At 34.9% G+C, this 25,009-nt stretch overlaps 1 protein-coding gene across 2 annotated transcripts in view; it reads left to right on the top strand.

Moving 5' to 3' along the window:
* The window catches only part of ASIP (agouti signaling protein), a 113,563-nt gene that overhangs the window by 1,072 nt on the left and 87,482 nt on the right, over positions 1-25,009 (top strand). The window contains exons 2-3 of one of the 2 annotated variants that reach the window (XM_039864119.1): positions 1,476-1,598; positions 15,589-15,678. The gene's annotated coding sequence lies outside the window, so the exon portion shown is untranslated. The remainder of the gene's footprint in view (positions 1-1,475; positions 1,599-15,588; positions 15,679-25,009) is intronic. The other variant, XR_005653042.1, reaches the window with a different exon arrangement.

Raw genomic sequence — 25,009 nt, forward strand, 5'->3', positions numbered from 1 at the left:
GAGAGAGATTGGGACGGTGTTCTTTGTATTCAGACATGATTATGGAGTGGTTTTGTTTTGTCTTGATCCATCATGGTCACAGAGTGGCTTTTTTTTAAGTTGGTGTCCTGTGAAGTTGTTTATGTTCAACAGGGCAGCATATTCTAGCTGATAGTGTCAGCCTAGCCACTCACTATCAGGAACTGCTTTTTTTTCTCACTGTGCTTCATATCACTTAATATATGTTCCCTGCTTTAAGCCTCAAAACAACTGCGTGAGATAATCCACAGATAGTTAGTACTCCACATTGGGTACTGGTCCCTAATCTAAGCATGGCAGGTAAGATTAGAATCCTAACTCCAATGAATTTACAGCTTAGTGAGAATGATACTTTATTAGCCCCTTTTTCCAGTTGAGGAAACTATGCTTTCACAGCTTTGAATAAGTCCAAAATCATACAGCCAGCAAAAGCAGAGAACCTGGGGATCCAAGTTAGGACAATCTGATGCCAGTGGCTGCCACTTTATCGCTTTGAATATCTGCATCATCCCTAAGGAGGCTCTACTGTCTCAGTAATCTTTAGCTACTTACCGTACATACCAGGGGTTCTCAACAGCAGCACTGTTGACATTTTGAGTCAGATAATTCTTTGTTGTTGGGAGCTGTTCTGTGCATTATAGAATTTTTAGCAGCATCCCTGGCCTCTATACACTAGATGCCAGTGGCACCCTTCCCCCAGCTGTGTAACACAAAAATGTCTCCAAGTATTACCAAATCACCCTTGGTTGAGAGCCACCAGTACATACCATTTATCTCCTCTTGGGTCTCTGAGAGGTAAATACTTGGGGCATTGACAGTCCTTAAATCACTTTGAGTGGGGAGGCCTTGAGGAGAGAGGAAACGATGTGGCCTAAGTTTTTGAAAAGGCTGTTGGACTAGGAAAATGAAGACTGAGAAAACAAATGAAGTGGGAAAAAACGGAGAAGAGAAGTGATAGAGATAGAGAGGAGCTCATAGGAAATCACTGTTAAGTTACTCAGTATACGCTAACAAAGTTAGTTCGTACTAACAAAGACACAAAGTCTGGATGAGGCCTCATTTTACCTCCACTCCCTGTTTGAGAAATGCTGGTATGCTTAACAAATAGTCTTGACCACTTCTGTGAAAAGATTTTATTTTCCATTTTAGCATGATACCAGGCATGATCTCCCTGAACTGGCTACTTGCAAGAGACTTCAAAGATTTCAGGCTTCCCACAATGTAGTAGGAAAGCCAAAATTCTCAGAGGAGTTGGCAGACGTCACAAAGCAATAGTAGCTAAGCTTTTCCAAGTTTTCCAAGAGGTAGATCCTAACTAGACTAAACTAATAAGAACATCAACACAAATCATCACTCGTATTTTCCTAACCTCTATCATCTAGGAATCTCTGCAAGATACATAGACATTAATTTCTTCTCATAACGGTGAGAGAAATTATAATTTTTCTGTTTCATAGATACAGAAGGCAAGTTATGAAGTTGGCAAAAAATAGTGAGAAATCCAGAAACAGACTACTGGAATCTTCACTTTGGGCCATTGTTGATGCTCAGCATCACTCCAGATCTCCAGCTGCCTAATAGTAAGCTAATGATGATAATCCTTAATTATATTCTAACCTATAGGCACTAAAATATTCCATAGTCTCTTCACTTGACCCATAAAATAGCAGGCCTATAGAGGCTGCGACTTAAAATTAACTAGCAACAGTACTTGAACTAGAACCCATATCTCATGATTCTTAGTTCAGTACTCTTTGTACTTGGTAAATAAGCCTATACATCCTTGTAGGTGATATTTAATTACAGAAAACATTATTAAGATCGAGATTCTAATCCACATAGAAATCCAAATCAATTGAACCCTTTTCATCTATGAGTGTCTCATTACGTGGGGCCTTTAAGAATTATCTTTGAGGAGGAAAAGAGAAAGTCACTGAGATATTAGTGAAAAGCATCTAGTAACTCTGAAATTAAATTTATCTTTGAGTTGATGTGGTAGACAGAAGGTATATGAAGCTCTCCCAAAGAAGTCTTGAATAGTTATCCTTTGAGAACTAAACTAGCAAGAATGAATTCTTCATTCTTTACTTACATATAGAAATGATTTCTGAGATAATATGTCACTGAGATTTAGAATCACCAATTCTAAGCAAGTTGGCCAGGCTATACTCTAATGAAAATACTATCTCTAAATACTGTAATATGTCCATGATTCCCAAATCCATATTTCCAACCCAAACCTCTTCTCTGAGTTTCAGTCTTACATATCCAAGTGCCTACTTTTCTACATGTGCTTGTCTCACAGAGATGTCAAAGTTCCTGTGTCTGGGTATTTTCCTATTGCAAGCCTTTCTTATTTCAGTTAAGGGCACTGCTCTTTGCCCAGTTGATTAAGTCAGAAACCCAAGAGTTAACTTGATTCTTTCCTTTTTCTTACCTTCTTCATCCAATTCATTATCAATTCTTATTGATTTTAAGTCCAAAATAAACCTCAAATACAATCATCTCTCTCTATCTCTACTGCCACTAGTCTAGTACAAGTGATTGTTATATCTTTCTTGGATACTGCAGCATTCTTCTCTGGCCCTTTTCCTTTATGACACTTAACACAATTTATTGGTCAGTTGTTTACTGGTGATTTTCATAATCTCACTTCACTACTAGAATGTATATAAATTCCTTGAGGATAGGTGCAAAATCTGTCCTGTTCATTCAGATATTCTCAGCACCTAGCAGAGTGCCTGGTACAAATATTTGGTAACTATTTGTTGAATTAATGGGTGAAAATCCAGTAGTGTCCAAAATTTTAATATGATTGCTTTCAGTGATGTAGTCAAAGTTGGAGCCTTTATTTAATTATATGGTAAAAATGACTGAAGCTAACGTTAATTAAAATTAATTATAATCCAGTATGTATGCCTGAAAGAATGTGTTAGAATTAAAATCGTTCTCTTGGAACCCAGAAAGAGAGGAATCTGCCAGGATTGGCTATGTTTTTTCATTCAGCAATGTTCAGGACTGAGCAGTCATAAATCCAAGCTAGTCATTCACAGGTATACTTGTTCCAAAGCATAGATAATTTCTTAGGCTTCACCTAAGGGACCAAATGAAATGAACCTTAAAATTATCTATCTCTCTTTTTTTCTGATCGTTCACCAAACAATATTTTGACTACCAACTTAAATTCCCTGGTACCTTTACACTGAGAAGGAAATACTCTGGACAACAAACACAAATATTTCAGTCACTGGAAAAATATAATCCATGCTAGAACGTAACTCTGAGGGCAGGAAATTGTTAATCACAGCTGTGTCTCTAGAACCTAGAACAATGCTTAGCACAAAGTAGATTCTTTATGAGTGTTTGATGAATGTGTATTAATAAATTAAAATTATACTTTATACCACATTCTCTTATGAATTTGGTTATTGTGAGTCAATCCTCAAGTATCTTTCCATGCTAGATGCATTAGGAAAATCAGATTTCTGGTCTTGCAGGCCGAATATGAGATCCTGAGACCCTATTTGGTTAACCACCTGACTGCTTCTCTGATGTTACCTTCTTGGTTCTCTGTAACTCCAGTTCAGTCTCCATGTAGCCTGCTGTCTCCTTAAAGAAAAGAAATCTAATCATGCTGCTCCCCTGCCTAAAAATCAATTGTCTGTTACTTTTAGAATAAAACTATCTGTAGTCTACCTCTGCAGCTTTCCTAGTCTTACTATTATCCATCATGTATTGTAAGTTCTAGCTACATTAAATCACTTAATATCTCTTGAACATGCTGTTCCCCTGGCTGGAATGTCAATCCCTTCTCTTCCCATCTGATGAACTCCTCCCATCCTTTAAGATCCAGCTTAGGTGTTAACTTTTTAAAAGAAGCCTATGATTTCCTTAGGGAGAAGAAAGCTAGTCCTTCTTGTTTTCTTTCATTACTCAATTACAACCCAAATCATATCTTGTAGCTATCTTTGAGATCCCGGAGGGCAGGATCTGTGACTTACTTATCTTTCTTTGCTTCTCCAATGCGTAGCACATATTTGTGAATGCAAGAACCCACATGGGGTGATAGGTATGAGGTGCTGATAACAAACTTGCAACAGCCTTAGCTTCTTGAACATAGCCTCCTTCCCAAGGGTGAATGAGAAACTTCCCAGCTATATTCCATTTGAAATAATTGAGTGTGACTATAGTCCAGAAAGCAATGTGCTTTACAAATTCCCTTTATGATTCACTATAGAAGGAGGTGATTACAGTCTTCTTGATAGATTAGCAGGCTCTTAGAAAGTGATTCAGCATACCGTGTACACACTTGGCACCTTGGATTGTCACTCCTCATTGCTCATCTTTCTCTCTTGTGCTTGAGTAACCCCAACACCTACCACAGTGTCTAGCATTTATTAGGAGCACAATAAATGTTTGTTGAAAGAATGCATGCTTTAATAACTGAAATAAGAAAATTAATTTTCTCTTCTTTTGGATAATTTAAACTCTTCCTTTTAAAATATTTAAGGTGCCATTTTCTCTTTAAGGCTTTTTTAATCAGCCTAGCCTACTATAATTTTACCCTTTTCTGTCTTCATGTAATACTTATCATTTAGAATACGCTATCTTACATTGTTATTTATTTTTAAATGCATATGTTCTTTCTTTCCAGCTAGATTATAAAATCCTTGAGGGAAGAGTCTGTGTGTACTGTTGCCTCCTCCAGCATCTTAAATCTAGTAGGATCTTAATGCTACACATTGTTGGTGATGTTACCCAGGGTTACTTAGTGTTTTGGCATCTCTATAAAGACTTTAAAACTTAAAAACAAAACAAAACAAAACACCGTGAGATAACACCATTAGGGTGACTATTAGAAAAAATAAAATTACAAATGTTAGCAAGGATGTGGAGAAATTAGAACACTTGTGCACTGTTGGTGAGAATGTAAAATGGTGCAGCTACCACATATGGCTGTTCCTCAGAACAGTATGGTGGTTCCTCAAAAAGTTAAAAATAGAATTATCATATGATTCAGCAATTCCAATTCCGGGTATATATCCAAAAGAATTGAAAGCATGGTCTTGAAGAGATATTTGTACAAGCATGTTCATAGCAGCATTATTACCAATAGCCAAGAGGTAGAAGCAACCCATGTTTGTTCATAGATGAATGTGTATTTAACCACAATTTTTTTAAAAGAGCACTGAACAGGGAGTTAAAAGACCAAGGATGGAGTTCTTGGTTTTAGCCTGATGACTAATGAATCTTGAGCAAGTCACTTTTTTACTCATGCCTTTGTTTCTTCATCTTTAAACAGGATAATAAAACCTGCCCAGCTTCTGGGTTTGTGTAAGGATCAAATAGAAAAACAACAACAACTACCAGTTACTCTTAAGATAATTTTTTGAGTATCATTTTTCCAGTATTCCAATGCCCTTGACCTCTTTTAATATTTCTTACAAGTTTTACATCTTATTTTATAACAACCCCTAAAGATACCTCAGTTACCACTTCAAAGGATATGGATGCTGACCCCTTTCAATTTAGTCTGCTCACCTTATAATTTAGTCCCAGGAAAAACAGGACTGTTGATGACCTAAGATGCTAATTACTATTGTGGTTTAGCATTAATTGAGGAAATACAAGCTCAGGGTTTTCATGTGAGCATAAGAAAGCTGGTCCCAAATTAGAGGAATAAGGAATAACATTTGCTGAGTACCTACTAAGTGTTAGACCCTATAGCAGATGTGTTACATGCATTATCTCTTTTAACCTTCACTACAGCCTTGTCAGGTTAATAATAATATACTCATTTTATAAATGGGGAAAACGAAGCTCAGCGAGGTTAAGTCACTTACCCAAGATCACACAGTGAATGAGAGAGATGGAATTCGAGTCCAGATCTGTGTGACGCTGAAGCTCATACTCTTTCTACTTTGTTATACTGCTTCTCAAAATATATTTGACTTTGCCTATTGGTAACAATTAATGATAAATTATATATATTTACTGTATATTTGTACGTTTAGATCAATTATCTTTCTTGGTCATTACAAGTAAGATAGGCTGTGTAGGGATGATTATCACCACTTGATAGATGACAAAACAATCAGAAAAATTAACTTACCTAACATCCACCAACCAACAGATGATAATAACAGGACTTGAAAATAGGGAATGCTATTCTCAGACCCATGCTTTTTCACATCAGCCTCATGGGAGCAGAATTTTATCTCTGAATTTTCTGGTTCTGACATTTTTTTATGGGAGTAAAAAAATGAGCATCTTGACAGTCTTGCAATTCTTGTTATACATGGACAGATTAAACACGTGTTCATCCCTATTTCTCTCATTCCCAAAATGACAGCGAGTTAATATTTTTTAAATTATCAGCTCACACGGACAAGGGGAATAAGAAAGACAATAGCAAATGAAGGATATCCAAATTTTTGGAAGATGGAAAGTTAACCTGAGAAAACTGAATTTCAAATGCTTGAGAGGGCGTATGCTAAGAAGAGGCAAGCAGATTCATATTGCAGAACACTAAAACATCAGGAATTAGAAAGAGCAAATACTACAGCAGCAGAAATGTGTGAGGCTGAAAGTCTATATAAGAAGTTAAACTACCAGGTCTCTTCCTCATCCTCCTCAATTAGGCTACTACCCCACCACCTCCTTAGCAGAACCCTGGAGGTTTATACTGTGAAAAAATTGAACTAAAGAAGCTTCAGTCAGAGATACCAGGCATAGCTAAAGATTATAGCTGGGGAGGCTGAGGTAGGAGGATACCATACTGAAAAACTGAAAACAGAGATCGGATGAATGACTACGTACTAAATGACGAAACTTGCCCAGCTGTCTTGTTCTATTTCACTCCAGCATTGCTGTCAGCAAGACATATTTTCCAGGCAGGATAGCGGAGCATTAATTTGGGGAAACTTAAAATCGAATGATCCCAGAAGAAAAATCTATGGGTACTGATACTTGAGGGTCTCCTAACAAAACAAATAGGTACTCACTTTATCATCCTGCAATGAAACCCACCAAATGACAAATTCTTCTTGTTAACGCAGAGTTTCCAAATAACTTTATAGTGGCTCACTCTTAGATATGAATGGACAGCAGAGGATCACCAGGTAGTTGAGAGAAACCTTCGCCAAGAAAGACAACATCAAATAGGAAAGGAAAAGAAAAAAGGAACTGAGAGGAAACAGAAACAATATAGAGAGCAAAAGACTGTCTTTTAAAAAACAAGTGCCCTCTGAGAGATAGTATAAAATAGTGCATCCATAAAACAAAGACAAGATACCCTAAAAAAGAGACAAAGAATAGCTCTGGGAAATTAAAAATAAATAATTCATAGAAATATTAATATATAAAATTGAGGAACTCTCCCAGAAAATAGAATAAAAAGAAATGTAAAATAAGAGAGAAAAGATAATTGGAGGATCCATAAAGCCCAACATTAGACTAATAGGAGTTAAAAAAAAGAAGAAATGCAGGGAAGGAATTTAGCACAGAAACTATGAGAGGATCTCTGATAACTGAAGGACATGGGTTTCCAGATTAACAGCCTGTTGAGTGCCCAGCATAAAAAAACAAAAAACAAAAACATAAAGCCAAAAAAAAAAAAAAAAAGCTAAAAAAACAAAACCCCTATGGCACATCATAATGAAATTTCAAAACACAAGAGATAAAGAGAAAATTTTAAAATTTGGTGATGGGAGGTGAGGAGGGAGCAGAGAAAGTGGAATGGATTACTAATAAAAAAAAAGTATATAATAAGAGTAGCATATTTTTCAACATTAACACTAATAACTAAAAGACAAACAGTGCTTTCAAAATTCTGAGAGAAAATTATTTTCAACCAAAAATTCAATATTAAATCATGTTATCGAAATCAAGTTTGAAGGACAATTAAAGATATCTTCAGGCATGCACAGATCAAATATTTATTACTCTCTCCCCGCCCTAAGCAGGGACACTACTGGAGGATGTGCTCTGCTGAAACAAGACAAAGATAAAGGTTTTAGGAAACAGAATCAACCTAAGAAAAAGGCAAAAGGAATTCCCAAGATGACAGGTATACCGCAGACCTAGGGAGAGATAGTCCAGATTGAAGAAAGTAGTGCCCAGGGGAGTATTTCCAGTAAAACCGATAGAGTGTCTGACATGTTTGACAGTATTGTGAATAGTTGAGGCATTTTCACATTTCTGTTGGAGAGTCTAGAAGAATTAGATAGTAAAGAAAATTTGGCAAGCAAAAACCTGAGGCAACTGTTAATTCTGAGAACAAGAAGTTAGAAAGGAATGGTAATCATAATATAACTAATTGATCCAGAAGTAAACCATACTTGTAGAGTCTTAATAAGTTAACATGAAACATTGATTTAATTTCAAATGTTATGCTATAACAATATTGGGAGGTGGAAGGGAGAGAAAGTGTAAGGTGTTAGATCTCTATCTTTTATCAGGTACTGTTTAAAATTCACAAATCAAGAAATAGCAGTATAAATTATTTAGGAGAATGTTAGTAAATATGAAAATAAAAGAAGCAAGTAAAAGAGTCTGGAAGGGTGTGTCAGGCTTTGGAGAGGCCACTCTGCTTTTTATGTTGTTATTAAGAGTGTGTGTGTGTGGGCATGTGTGTGTGTGTGAAAATATACTCCTATGTTTTGTTAGAAGCCTTGTAGTTCCACATGACTTTTTTTTAGCCACATGACTTTTAAAGTATTTACATATATTACCTTGATAAATATTTAAAATATGAGAGAGAGGGAGAGAAAGAGGGAGGGAAGGAGGGAAGGAAAAGAAAGAAGGAAAAAGGGAAAAAATCTTGGGTCTATTCAGACCTATGATATAAAATGACATTATGAATTTACTTTAAAGAGAAGTCCTGGAGGAATACAAGAAAATAACAATCCCAGATAATTGAGAAGAATAAAACCCTAACTATTTAGGCCATTTTTTGAGATATCACAATTAGTTTGGGGTGTCACAGATGCTCCTCTCCCCCAAAACGAGAGAAATAAGGTGGATTGCTAGAGCGTTGCTATCTTCTGAGTCCTAATCAGGCTTACTGGCTGACTTTTTAAATTGTGAATTTAATTAAATGAATGTCATAGATCTTCTGGAATCTCAAAAAAAGTGTTATCATCAAGGTTAATATTGTGAGACTCTTATATGTAGAATTCAGAGACTTACATTTAAATGCCCTTTCTATGACTGTAACCTTAGCTATATAATTGTTTCTGGCCCTCTCATTTCTTCTCTTTACTCCAGAAGCCAATGTGAATAATATTTAAAAAGAATTGCTTCATTTTAAATCCATCTAATAGTAAATATGCTCCAGTGTACTTATTAGGGATTATTCAGTCTCCTCTATTAAACTATAAGAACTTTAAAAGTACCAACTATATCTTTGCCTCTGAAATTTCCCACATATCTTATTATTACTGTTCTCTGCTTCTAAAGGGCACCAAATTCAATATTTCTAGAGATATTGTGAGAATGTTTGTCATTAAATGTTCCTGTAATTCCCTGTTTGAAAATGATGGAAAGTTCCAAGTACTTCAAGAAAATTCTATCTTCATTGTTAAATTTAAGCTTACGTTGGAGCTAAACAATACAGTAAAAACAAAAGTCTGTTTTCTTTCAAAAAAGATTTCCTTAATAATTTTTATTTTTATAAAAAGAAAAGATTTTATCCCAAACATTGGAGTACCCTGCAGATTTAGAAAGCTTAATTCCTATTCTTATTTCTATGTGTTTTTATGAGTATTAACAGAAGAGTTTGTGACCCATCTAACAAATAAAACTATAGCATGGAAAGTTGAAACTTGATGAGGGAGATATAAAGAGTTTTTATGATCTTGCAAAGTATAGACAGAGTGAGTCTCAATTTTTTCAAGAATACCTAGGATATTAGAACTTCAGATTACCTTTGGAAATTTAAAATACTTCAGATCACCTTTGGATATTTTATTTTAGGAAAATAAAAATAAGATAAAAATGCCTTCTAGATAGTGGATCTTAAATTTATAAAATAAACCATTTCATGTATTTTAGAACACTATGATTTTTCAATTAAGGCTATGTTATTATAGCTAATATTTATTGTGTGCTTCCTTTTGGACACTCTTCTAAGATCCTTAACACATTATCTTATTTTCTTATCTTAACCCCGTGAAATAGGTACTATAATTATCTACATTTTACAAATAAGAAAATGGTTTCAAAGAGATTAACTAAATATCATCTTCCAGATATGATCTGATCAGTTGCTAGATATAGCACCTCCTTTAAATATGTCAACTTTGTTTTTTTAATAATAACTGTCATATTGACGGTTCAGCCTTTGAAGATTTTTTTTCAGTTTGGTTCTGTTACTGTTATAGTTATATCTCTTATCTTTGTATTATACATTAATTTTGTAGGTATAGATTATATTCCTTTCTCTAATTTGTTTATAAAAATATTGAAGGGGCAAGGCCAAGAGTGGCCCACTACTACAGACCTTTGTTCAGATTCACATGGTCCTTCCATCAGGAAGGATGAGAACCTTGAAAACTACACAGCCATAGCTGACATGACCACTGGATAGGCCCTGCAGCAAAACTGTGCTCACTCATCCCTCTCACCAGTTTACTTGATTGGTTTTGGCCTAGGTCTTAAAAGTTAAAGTTAGGATGAAGAATTTGGACTAGTAGCATCTCCTGCATCCTTCACTGGGGTTATGCACAATTCCGGGTGAGAGAAATGTGAAAAAAGGGGGATCTGGTAACCTTCCCTTCCTTCAACGTAGATCTAAGTTCCCTATATTCTGACTCTACTACTCAATTTTACAAAGAGAGGAGCATTTTTTTTTTCTATGCTTTCTCTTCTTTTTCCCTGACTCAAGGCTGGAGTCCTTCATCTTCACTTTCTAAATTTTTCACTAATACCTCTTTCCTTTCTCCTGCCTCAGTCCCAGCATTCATCACAGGGACAGTTTGGAACAAAGTACTGGCCAGTTTATGGGCATTAAAAACTCTCATTCAACCTCAAAATGGCTTTGGCCATTGCTTGTTCAGGTTTTTCAAAGTGGAAATTTATATCATTTTTTATGGCATAAAGGAAATAAATGCTCATAAAAGTGAAACAATACAAAAATAAAAAATGCAAGCTGTCTAGAATTATTATGCATATAAAAATATACATGTTTTTACAAAACTGGCATTATAAGATGCATTCTACTCTATAATTTTTTCAGTATATTGTTGTCTTTTTATGTCAGTACTAACAGATCTAGCTTATTATTATTAAAATTACAGAATAAAGGGGGCCAGAAAGTCTGGAAAAATAAGCAAATGTAGATAATTGACGTATTGATATGACATTACAGTACATGATATATTCAATGTGTTGTCCTTCACTAGTAATATATAGTTCAATGAAATGAACTATGCAAAACTGGTACATAAATACAGTATTTTCATCAGTCTCTACACATGCATTTAAATGTATTTTCTTAGTTGATTGTGGATTTGTTTTCACTGAATAAACCTGTTCTTTTGGTGTACACCAAAAGAACTGACCAAGGTGGGTGAGTGTCTATCTGATTTTTTTAAATCTGTGTTTCCAGACCATGGCCACTCTGTATATCATTGTGTGGATATACTGTAATTTAATCAGTCCTCTTTTAATGGACATTTAAGTTGTTTCCAGTTTTTCAAAATTGTGAATAACAATGCAGTTAACATCCATATTTATATTCATATGTCTTTGTGGCTTATCTGATTATTTCATTGAAATAAAGAAGCAGAATTGATGGGTCAAAATGTATGACATTTAAAATTTGATTAGTTATTGCCAAACTGCCTTTCACAAAAGTTGAATCAGCTTACATGCCCACTAACATTTGAATCAACTTATACCCACACCTACAGCTTTGAGACTGGCTCTTTCCCCACAAATTTGCCAGCAGTGGATATCACTAATCTATTAAAATTTTGCCAATATGATGGGGAAAAAACTTATGTCTTATTATTATTTTAATTTGAATCTATTTTATCATCAATGAGGTTCAGCATTTTTTTTTAATTTACTGGTCATTTGTATTCATAAATTTTCTGTACGTATCCTTTGCCCAACTTTCAATTTTAAGGTTGAATTTTCTTATTGATTTAGAGAACTCCTTAAAGATCATTGCATTAGCCATTTACTTATGTATGTGTTCCAAGTATTCTCCCCAGATTTAAAAAATGTTAGTGCTGTTTAAGGTATATTTTTCTATACAGATTTTTTTTCTGTATTCAAGTTTGTTGATCTTTTCCTTTATGGGTTATATCCTTGTGTCATTACTGAAGTTTAGTGTGACAAGAGTTTCTTGTGTGCCTTTACCTTCTGTATAAATTAAATGTGGAATCCAGATACTTCAGCAATGCCATCTACTTCTGCTCACCATTTCTTGCATTTACTCCTAGATCCATTATCCTTTTTCATAAGATATTTGAAGATATTCCATCGTCTTGTAGCTTCCATTGTTATTCTTGAGAAATCTGTTGTAGTGTGTCATTTCTTTGTCAATCAACTGATTTTTTTCTCTGTGGTTGCTTTTTAAAAATAAATCTTTAATTTTTATTCCTTTTCAAAAACTTTTTTTGAGATATAATTCATGTAACAAAAACTTACCATTTAAAGTGAATGTTTTGGTGGTTTTAGTATGTTTACTATGTTGTACAATCATCTCTGGTTGTTTTTTGTTGGTTTTTATTATAAAATAAAGTAAATATAGAAAACCATATATATATATATATATATATATATATATATATATATATATATATCTTAATGAATTATTATAAAGTGAACTTTTTAATTAGTATCCAGGTCAAGTAATAAAATTTTGTTAGCTCCCTCAAACACCTTCCTTGTACCTTATCCCAATTCCAAGCACCCCCTCCTCTCAAAAATAATCACTATTCTGACTTTTATAGCAACCATTTCCTGCATTTCTTCATAGTCTTATCACTCAAATGTGATACTGCAGTTTAGTCTTGCCCTTTAAATTTTTTAAATATATATTTTTTCTTTGCTCTGTGTTTTAAATCTCTTAATTTATAATTTCTTTTTCCATCCCTTACTTTTCCTTAGAGTTTATTTGTTGAAGAACCTAGTCCATTTGACTTGTAGAGTTCCCACAGTCTGGATTTTACTAATTGCATATTCAAGGTACAGTTTAGCATTGTCCTATGTCCTTTATATTGCCTGCAAATTCGCAGCTGGATAAAGAGGCTTGGTCAGACTCAAGTGTGATTCCTTTGACAAGACTACACATTAGGTGTGGTTACCTGCTTGTCCTTTTTCGTGTATGTATGTGACGTTAACAGCCACTGATGCTCTTTGCCTAGATCTATTAATTCATTGGGGGTTTTCTAATCTTTTCTTTTTATTTTTTTATTTATTTTCTTTTTGCTGTAATACTTCTAAATAGAGATGCTTCCAATTATCTACTTATTATTTATATTAACACTCCAATTGTCCCATTTTTGCCCAATGAGAGCTTCTTTAAGTTCTTTCCCGAGTCCTTCGGACATGACTAGTAGTCTTTGACAGTTTTCTTGCTAGATGGTATGACAAAATGTTCCGAATTCATCTTATACTTTTACTGCCCCAAATCTAGGATCAACTATTTATCTAATACATCTTAGTTTCTTTTAGTGGGAAACGATATTTCAAGAGCATAATCTGGGCATTAGAGATTCTTATTACTACTGCATAGGTCATTGTTTCTAGACTTCTGGTTGTGTTAACATCTTTTAATTTTTGATAATTTCACTGAAACATATCTAGATATGGATTCAGGTTTATTTATGTGTTCAGTATCCATTATACTTCCTAAATCTAAGGTTCTTGTTTCCTACACCAATTTTGAAAAATGTTTAACTTCATTTGAAACTCCAATCAGTTTTCTAAAGTGGTTGTGTAATTTTGTACTCCCATCCACAATATATGAGCATTCCAATCACTCCACATATTCATCAATAATTGGTATTGTCAATCTTTTAATTGTAGCCAATCTGGCAAATGTGTAGTGACTTCCCGTTTAAGTTCTTTTTTGCATTCCCTAGATGAGTAATGATGTTGAGTACCTTTTCATATATTTGTTAGCCATTTAGATATCTTTTGGGATGTGTTCGTTCAAACCTTTTGCTCAGTTTTTTAATTGGCATATCATCTCTTTTTTTATATATTAGTAGGAGTTCTTTATGTATTCTGATTACAAGTCCTTTGACAGACATAAGTTGTAAATATTTTCTCCCAGTCTGTGGCTTGCCTTTCACTTTCTTAATCATCTCAGTTGATGAGCTCATAGGCAGACTCTTGCTTATTGTGCAATATTTGTTGCACATTTTTTAATTTTTAAATCACATTATATAATTTTTAAATCACATTTAAAATTATATAATTTTAAAATTATGTTTTATATTTTTTAAGAACTCATATTTGGTAGGGCTTTATCTGTGTGAATTTTATGTGATCTGGGTTGAGGTTGTCCCCTCTAGAGGTTTAGTATTTGCTCATGTCAAATCCCTCCATGTAGGACCAATTTTTTACTTTAATGTTTTGGCTTAAAGATCCTAAAAACATGACCCCCTCAAGAATCACATTTGTGTAAATGTGATCCTCAAACCCACCTGCGGGTGGGCCTATGATTACAAATACTTGAGGGAGACTTTTTTTCATGCAGAGCAAGGCTAAAACGGATATACTTCCTTGTTGTTTTTCTATGATGGTGGAAAAACTCCGGTTCACTCTTTGACTGAAGGCCCCAGTTTTTCCTGGGCATCCTGCTTTCTTTTCTGTCCATGTGTCTTTTAAAACACCACATCTTTGATTACCAAAGCAAACAACCATTCTACTCCATCTATAGGATCAATTCATGTTTATTCTATAGTTGTAGCTCTTTATTTTTAGTCCCTGGACTTAAAAAAGCGGGGGAAAAAGGGTCCCTGAACTTTTACTTTCTTAGGAGTTCAAATTTGCATTTAAAATAATGTTCATGGTATTTTCATCAGCAGTTACAGGTGTTTTGCACCATAGGTTTTTTAGAAAATCTAGACTAAATATTGCTGGAAATACAACACTAAGCGTTTCTGTACCCATCAAAGTATTCTTTTTTTCATCTCCTCATAGTCCCTTGGGAGAAAATATGTAATAAAGATGTGAGGGCCTCTTGAGTCAACACAGACTTACTTGGAGTCTGGAAAGTCAAAACAGTGTAACATAACTCATTTCATTGATTTGCTGCTGCTTAATCTTTAAAGATTTAGATAACATTTGGTATTGCTTAATTTTGCCCACATCCTCTTTTTCTCAGAAATGGGCATTATGGGGGTTCTGATGGCTTCTTGAACATCAAATAGCTCTTAAAAGTAAAAGCGTGATGGATTGCGTGTGAATGAATAAAACAAGGATTATATTTCCCTTGAAATACCTATGGATTTAATAATTAGCAGGAAAGTTCTTCATAGTTTAAAAAAATTAAAGTAATGTTCAAGATGTTAGAGAAATGCAAAATTTTGCTTGATTGTACTATCTCAGCTTATAGATTTCCTCTGAAACTGATATCACAGCCAAAGACCAAATAGTCCCAATCAGGAAGTGGAAAAGTCTGGCAGTTTCTGGCTTATGGTAAGCATTTAAGAAATTTTAGTTTAATCTCTATTTTTCAAGTGTTTCAAACACTCCTAAACTGATTTTGATGGAAGAAACTTCTTTCATACCTGCCCTCAGGAGTTCGCAGTCTAGTAGAGGAGTCAATGTACAAACAAATGAAAGCAATAGAATGTGCAGGTATGGTTCAAAGAAAAGGAGGGGTTAGTACATTTGTCTCAAAGCAATCTAGAAAGACAATGCAGATGATGCTCGACCTGAGCCCTAAAAGAAGAGTTGTTTACCTGCTGGACTATTATGGGCAAAGGGACAACATGTGTAAAGGCAGGAAAACAGCTTGGAATTTTTAGGGAACTACAATTGAAAGGGGTACAGTGAGAGACATGACTGCAGGAACAGTTAGAGTTCTTACTAAAGAGGAACTGGGTACCAAGAATTTTTGAGTTTTATTCTGAAAGATCAGTATTTTGATTATTATCATAGTTCAATGCTCATATTACATATTTTTTTATTATTATATTTATCAAGGCATAATTTATGTATAATAAAATGCACCCATTTTAAGTGTACATCTTGGTGACTTGACAAATTTATACATCTGTGTAACCACCACCACTAATGTTTAAAATTTTACAATTACCTTTAGAAGTTCCCTTATGTCTCCTTCTCAGTCTACCCTCCCTCCAAATATACCTAGTTAACTGCTATAGAATTCTGTCACTATAAATTAGATATGTCTTTTCTAAATTTTTAATTAAATAGAATCATATATTATATACTTTTGAATTAAATATAGTTAATATATAATATTATGTTAGTTTCAGGTGTACACCATAGTCATTCAACATTTACATACCTAACAAAGTGATCACCATGATAAGTCTAATAACCATCTGACACAGTTCAAGGTTACTACAATATTATTGACTATTTCCCTATGCTTTACATTATATTCCCGAGATTTATTAATTTTATAACTGGAAATTTGCACCTCTTATTTCCCTTCACGTTTTTCACCCTTCCACTCGCCCTCTTCTCTTCTGGCAATCATCAATTTGTTCTCTGTGTCTATGAATCTGCTTCTGTTATGTTTTGTTTTATTTGTTTTTTAGATTTCATATACACGTAAATTTGTATGGTGTTTATCTTTCTTTATCTGACTTATTTCACTTAGCATTTTACCCTCTAGGTCCATCTGTGTTGTCTCAGGTGGCAAGATTTCATTCTTTTTTTATGGCTGAGTAATAATCCATTGTGTATATATACCACATCTTTATCTATTCGTCTATCAATTGGGCATTTAGGTTGCTTCTATATCTTGGCTATTGTAAATAATGCTGTAATGAACATAGGGGTGCGTTTATCTTTTCAAATTAATGTTTTCATTTTCTTTGGATAGATATTCAGAAATGGAATTGTTGGGTCATGTGGTGGTTCTATTTTTAATTTTTCTGTAGTGTCTGCACCAGTTGTAATCCCACCAACAGTACATGAGGGTTCCCTTTTCTCCACATCCTCGCCAACACTTCTTATTTATTGTTTTCTTGATAATAGCCAATCTGATAGATGTGAGGTGATATCTCATTGTGCTTTTGATTTCCATTTTCCTGATGATTAGTGATGTTGAGCATCTTTTCATGTGTCTGATGGCCATCTGTGTGTCTTTGGAAAAATGTCTATTCAGGTTCTCTACCCACTTCTAAATTGGATCTTTTTTTGCGGGGGGCGGTGCGTTGAATTGTAGAGTTCTTTATAAATTTTGGCTATTAACCCCTCACTGAATGTGTCATTTGCAAATATCTTTTCCCATTCAGTGGGTTGTCTTTTCATTTTGTTGGTGATTTCTTTCACTGTACAAAAGCTTTTTATACAGTACATACTCTTGCATATGGCTTCTTTTACTCAACATGATGTTTTGAGGTTCATCTATGTTATTGCGTATAACAGTGGTTCATTTTTTTTTTATTGCTGAGGTTTCATTAGATTTCTACACCACACTTTGTTTATCTAGTCACCTTTTGGCAGACATTTGATTCATTTCCAGTTCCTGGCTATTATAAAGCTGCTATAAACATGTGTATACAAGTCTATGTCAGCATTCACTTTAACATGTGTTGTAGTCAATAAATATGTCTGGAAAGACCACCCCACCACTACTAGCCAAAATATCTGTGTGAGTTGCTGAGAGTGGAAGGAGGGCAGCATGGAGAATTTGTCTTAGGCCGGGACAGTCATAGTACCTCATTTCCTTGCAACAGTAATTGGTTCAAGGAGCAGGAATGTGATCAAAGATTACAGTCTTTTCCCAGAAGAAAGAAAATCTTTTTTTCCCACATGGGTTGCTAAAATGGGACTATGTAAGCTTGAAGCTGCAATATCCTTCTTCCTTGGTGTCATAGAAGAAGCCCTTCTATGGTAGTAGAGAATAAGAACAATGCATGGGGAGAAATGGGGATGGGGGATGAGAGAAAGAGAATCCCTACCTTCTCTGGGAATTACTTATGCCTGATAGGAACACCCATATTTAGACAGAATTGAGAATTCAAAGGGTTAGTCCTGAGAAGAATGGGGAGAAAGTAGTCTAGCAGAGGATATATTTGTAGCCCTGAGACAGGAAAAGAGTACATCATAGCAGGCTCTTGGGGCAGATCTATGGAGTTTGGTTTAGGCAAAGCTCAATAAAAAAAGATCTTTTTGTTTGTTTTGTTTTTCCTCATTCTTGGTGACTAATTGCTAAGTGTCTTGGGTATAGTCAAGGCTGAAATAACTGCTAACAGTTGAAACAGAGCTATCCCTGAGAACAGGGCTAATTCTGTCCCTTGTGAGGACAAAGAGATTTGGGGGAAAAAATCTAGCATAAACTTTAGTATACATCATAGTTGGACTACTTAAAATTTAAATATTTGGGTTTTTCTTGATACTCCACCACCATTTTATTTTTTATTTTATATTTTTTTACTATGTGAGTTTTCTGGTGATCTGGTGATCTGTGTGGTTCCTGTATTCCCTATTTCTGATATTGCTACTCCTTCTGACATCACCACCTCTGTGGCAATTTCCTAGGCCAAGCACCTTGGAGCCACCTTCAACTCTTCTGTCATTTGTCAAGAACAATAGATTTCCACTTCTGCAGTTTACCTCCAATGAGTTTTCTCTGATCCATTCTTATGGCCACTGACTACACCAGGCTCTCTCACTCAGTTCCCTGGCTCCAGCTTCATCCAACTTAATCCATCCTTTAGGTTACTGCTGTGTTAATCTTCCTTGAGTACTGTTCTAATTCTGCCCCTTCCTTAGCTCTGACCTTTTTAAGCGAATTCCCATAAAGCTGATTAACCCTTACGCCTCAGAAAGCATCATCCTTAAGAGTACCTCAACCTTTGTTCTTGTTCTGTCTAGAGTACTTTTCCTATGCTCCACTCATTATCTGGCTATTCCAATCCCACAGTCTTCCAGTGCTTTAAGGCATCCTTTTATTCATTCATTCATTCATTCATTCATTCAATAAACATTTGTTGAGTGTCTTATATGTTTTGGGTACTGTGTTAGGCACTAGAGATATACAATGATCAAGATAGATAAAGTCCCTGCCCTCGTGGAGCCCACATTTTCACAGAAGGATGGTAAAGTTTCAATCAAAGCCCTTCAAGCCGAAAGGCTGCATTTGAAATTAGATTGGGAGCTGGTAGGCCACAAGTTATTCGTCATTGGTCTAGAATAAAGAGAAATAGGTTAGAGAGGTTAGGAACAGTTTATGGAAGGCCTTGAATACCAGGCTAATGAGTTTTAAACACAGTTTAGAAACATGTAGTTCAGATTCTAAAAAACCACCAGCTTTCTTTATACTCAGCCTTCTTCAACAAAGCTAGAAAAGCTATTACCTATTAATCTTTACGCTTGATGACCAACTAATGACCTACACCTGAGGTTGCTTCTTTTAATTATTGAATTTTAGACAGTTTTTGTAACTTTGCACCTTTTTTTTCTAATAGTAAGATCAGAGGCAAAAGAAATGTCAGCAATCAGAAAGTCAAGCCATAAAATCCTGTATTCACCTTCTTCCCAGGCAGACTGAAGTGGAATCTCTGAAGCTTGTTCCCTGGAACCACTGAGGTCAGAAGAACATATGTCTTCCCAGTCTTCTCTATATCTTTTGGCTTCTGTGCTTTCTCTGACATGAGCAAACTATTCCAGGCCCCTGCCAGCCATTCCTCTGAGGGAAAAGCCATGAAAAGCTCTCCCTCATGCCCTTTCCTGTGCTCTGCCCAAGTCTCCCAGGTGGTCAGTTTGGTCCTATTTTAATTAACATTTAGTGATGCGTTTATACCATAATCCTTCTTAGCTAACATCTTGTAACAATACCTCTTTCCTACCTGAATTACCTAGACTGTTAGTAAGGAGATTTTAAAAAGAGCCTTGTTGATCAATTTCTACATCTTTTCAAAGAGCTGCAGCTTTTCTATCAGGGAGAAAACTAGTATGAGCTTCCAGAGAAGAAGTTTAAATCTTATAGAATCTAATACATCAGGAGAAAGGAATATGGTCTGCACTTCGAAGTGTTTTGTTTCTAGGCCTTCCATGACTTTCTTAGAATCTTTAATCCATCCACATCTCCTCTCCAAAGAAAGAAGAGGGATAGCACAAAGACATTTTTCCAATGTTAATTCCCAGATGTGAGCTGCCCAAAATGATGAAGTGCAGTCCTGCTGTCAAGTTCCAGGGCAATCATATTCTTTCTCTTAACACGTGCTTTTATGCAGTTTTAGCAAAAGAAGTCTAAATTTAGGAACAGGTGACAAAATTCCATCCTTTCTACTGCTGCTTCTCTTGTACTAAAATGACCTTATTCACCCAAACATACATGACCTGTGTATGGGTTGTGACTAATTCTAGTCTGTCTGAGGCTAGGATAATTAAAATATAACTGGATTTAAGGTTTTATCCTAACTGGTATTTACTTTAATGGAGATGACGATAAGAACAACAAAATGGATAGCTCTGTGCTTCCTAGGTGATATGAGGTATTTTTAGAAAAAGTTTAAAAAGACTTGAAAGAGGACTGAGTATGGTGAAAACAGATGTGCCAAACTGTATGACAGGGAAGGAAATAGCTAGTTTGGACCTTGTTTCAGGCAGATTTCAAAGTAGTGCCTTAGTAGTTGAGATTCAAGAAGCTCTGAAGAGGGCATTTTAAACCCACAAATTATGAATATCAGTGGAACATAGTTTGGGAAGTTGCTGTTCTATTGTGACTAGAAGAGTTACAGATGGAAATTCTGCTATGGGTTGGGAGTGAACAGGAAGTCATTTAAAAATAACTGTAAAAGCATAATGTGTTTATAAACCCATGCCGAGCTGATGTGTCTGTGTTCATAATTAATTGTCCATGGGTTCAGTAATATTCTATAATGAAAAGAAGACCTAAATCTAGTTTCTAGAGATGAAAAATACAATATTGGATATGAAAAATATACTGGATGCTATTAACAGCAGAAGGAATTATCAGTTAAAATTATTTTTACTTAATAACAGCTCAACAGTCTGGGAAGTCTGTTGTCATGTAGCTATATGTAGAAACTAAAGAGAAATTATCTTTATTTTCAGAAGTCAGGAAAGTTTATTTTCAATACAAGATGTTGCTGATTGTTGATACTTTTGTTTTTGGCTTCATTTAATTTTTAGTTCATTAAAGTTCATGAAAAATTTTGATTAATGATTATGTTTAGAGAGAAGACTATTAAAAAGATGTCGTTTAGTACTAACAGTACTAATATGCCTGAGAGTGGCTGTGCTTTCTGGATGCCTTAATATGTGACAATTTATTTTATGAATGAGCATCTAACATGTCCCACTTCCCCAAAAAAAGATAGGTGCTCTTTTGATAAGTGCCAGAAAAGAAAATCACTCAGAGTATGTATATATTGCCTGCAAATGATTAGGCCTAATTTTTACACATATTCAGAGACTGTCCACATAGGTATTATGGTCTGCATGCAGAAACTGGTGGCCCATTCACTGGCAATTGGCTTGTAGAACATACCTGTGTGGAGGGAGAAGACAGAATAGGGCTTTACAAGTTAATAAAGTTAGGTTTAAGACCAGCTGTATTACAGTAGAAATATGATTTCATTAAATTATATTTAAACTAATTGGATTGAAATTCATAAAGAAAATGTTATTAACTTCTTGAAATACCATGTCCAGCTTTAATTTTTTGCTGGATGGAACACCTCATGAGAGAATTTGAGAGCCCGTATGAGCTAGTCCTAATTTCATTCATTAATTTATTCAGAAACATTTACTAAGTACCTGCTATATACCAGTCATCATGCCAGGTGCTAGAGATACAGAGACAAATAAAACAATCCCTGCCATTAGTAAGCTCCCAGTCAAGCAGTGATTCTGAAGTGGGAATGGAGAAGGCATTTACCTTTATGAAGACATACTGTAGTTTTCAAGGACTAGTTATCAAAGTACTACCCTATCCACCCTGATTCTGATTGTGTGGGAGAACGGTTTTGCTCTCTGATGGGAATGTGCTGCCCATGGAGACCCACTACCAAAATGCCAAGGAAAATGAGGAGTGCAAAGGAGCCAGTGGTTTGCCAATGCAGAGGTTGAAGGTGACCTTATGGGAAGCATTTTCAAAAGAGTAGTGAGGGAAGGATAAGAGACATATTACAAAGGGTTGAGGAAAGAATGGGATGTGCAGAGGAGAAGCAATTGGGGAATAAAATACTTTTATTATGTAACTATATCCTGGACTAGAAAAGGAAATAGAGTGGAACTTGAGAGGGACGCGGTAGGGAAAGGGAGAAAAGACAAGACTGTGTAGCTTAGCCAAGGTGTCTTATTTCCATAAAGAAGGTAAGTATAGCAGAGAGAGAAAAGATGCAGCAAGAAGGTGTGACCAAGAGGTCTAGTGAAAGAGTGGGCCTTGAACATGGGGAGGAACTCTTATTTCAGTGAGGTTGAAAGAAGGGAGAAGTAGAGATAGAGCTTAGGGGAGTTAACTACTAGGGGGTTCTGTTTTGTTCTTAAAAATAGGAGGCAAAGTCTTCTGCTGCTAATTAAGTGGGCAGGGTAATTGAAGAGAGAGGGAAGGATTGTGATAACTACTCATATTCAAAATGATGTACTCTGATCTGAAGACCATCTGCTGAAGACTTTAAAACGGAGTTGAAAATTTGGAGAAAAGATATCCTAATGGTCTTCCTTTTCTTTTACAAAATATCATGTGCCTAGATTCTCTAGATAGATCCTTACCTTAGATTTTGGGCATGGGGTTTTCTCTGTGAGGAGACCTGAAAAAGCTGGTACATAGAAGAGCAAAGGAGGAGGGCAAAATGTGAAGAGAGTGCAAGAGCAGTTTACATATAATTCAGAAATACAGGGAAAGTAATTAAAATAGTCAAAAACCCTGTGTTTTCCTGAAATCTTAGTTTGAACCTTACTGTGCACAGTGGATCAGATGCATTCTAAGTGTATCCATCGATAAATTTTTTTTGGAAATTTACCTCTGGAGCAGTGGGAGAGATCTATAGTTAACATATTTAGTCATTTTGGAGGGCAGTGGTAATCTCTCCTGGAGTATTATTTTAAACTGAAAGCAAAATGTTTAGTAACAAGTAACTATCTGTAATGAAGAACATCTTAATTTCAAAGTATCACTTGAAATGAAACAGACATTCTATTATAGTATTTCTCAGAGTGTGGTCTGAAGAACAATTGCATGGGAAGGCAGGGGTTGGAGACAGGTGAGGATGGAACAGATTGTTAGCTTTGGAGTTTCATGGATCCCATGTTAGACCTACTAAATTAGAATCTCTGGATGGTACCTGAAATCTAAATATTTTACAGATGTTCCAGGTGATTTTTTAAAGCTTTTATTATGCAAAATATCAATCCTATACAAAAGTAGAGAGAGTAGTGTCATGAATCCCATTGTATCTATCACACAACTTTCACATCACATTGTTTTCTATAGCCCCTACTACTAGAATATTTTGAAATAAGTTCTATTATTTATTATTATTATTATTTATGCATCATTGTTTTATCTATAAATATTTTAGTACTTATAAAAGATATATACTTTTTTAAAAAGCATAATCACAAACCATTATTATGCTACCTAATTCTTGGTTACACTGAATATCTGTCTACTTCAATCATTGAAAAATTATGCAGTTATACCTATATTTCCACCTAAGATTCCAAGGTTGTATGTATCACACTGATAAATCATTTTCCCCAAAGGCTCAAGATTTTGATTACACAATGGCAGATAGGTATTTTAAATCATGAATGAGTGTTGAATTTTATTTAATTCTTTTGGATATATATTGAGATGGTTATACAGTTTTGAATTGTTAATAAAGTTTCTAATGCTGAACCATTCTTGTGATAAAAATTTTTTTGATTGTAAAATTAAATTTAATTTGTTAATTTTTATTTGGGATTTTTGTGACTATGTTTATGGATGAGCTTGGCCCGTAATTTTTTTCTTCTCTTACTGTCCTTGCTGGATTTTAGCAGCAAGGGTATGCAAGTCTTAAACTATGATTTATCAACACGTTTTAACAGCTTTTATTCACCATCATTTCTTGCACTTCCCTGTCTCCTTCCTGGTTCATTTTTATTCTGGTTTGAGTACATTCCTTAATAGTTCTTTCAGCAAGAATGTTTGGTGGTAAATGTATAAGTCTCTGTAGGTCTTTAAATAAATTTATTCTTTTACTCCTAAACTATAGTTTGTCTAGGTATAGACTTAGGTCACTTTGTCCATGGAACCCTCTAGATTTCACCAGTTCTGAACCCACTTTTACATTAATTTCTCAGTTCAACATTACTGAACTACATAGGTAGTATGAATTTGAACCACATGATTAATTTATGCATGCTTTGAGTTCTAGTTTCTCTCCAGTATCCCTTTTCTATCAGTAGTCTTAGGTAATACGCTGTATTTTCCTTGTGAATCCAAGGTACCAGAAATAAAGAGATAAGTGTGCAGCCACTTTGGACAGTTTGGCTGTTCTTCAAAATATTAAATACAGAGTTATCACATGAACCAGCAATTCTGTGTCCGGGTGTTTACCAAAGAGAATTGAAAATGTATGTCAACACAAAAACTTGTACATGAACATTCATAGCAGCTTTGTTTATAATAGCCAAAAAGTAGAAAAAAATCTAAATGTCCATAACTGAAGAATGGATAAACAAAATGTAGTATATTTTATACAATGGAATATTGTTCAGCCATAAAAGGAGATGAAGTACTGATACATGCTGCAATATAGATGAACCTTGAAAACATTATAGTAAGTGAAAGTAGCCAGATACAAAAGAT

The sequence above is a fragment of the Pteropus medius genome, unplaced genomic scaffold (genome assembly GCF_902729225.1).
Source record: "Pteropus medius unplaced genomic scaffold, Ma_sr-lr_union100, whole genome shotgun sequence".
Taxonomy (NCBI): domain Eukaryota; kingdom Metazoa; phylum Chordata; class Mammalia; order Chiroptera; family Pteropodidae; genus Pteropus; species Pteropus medius.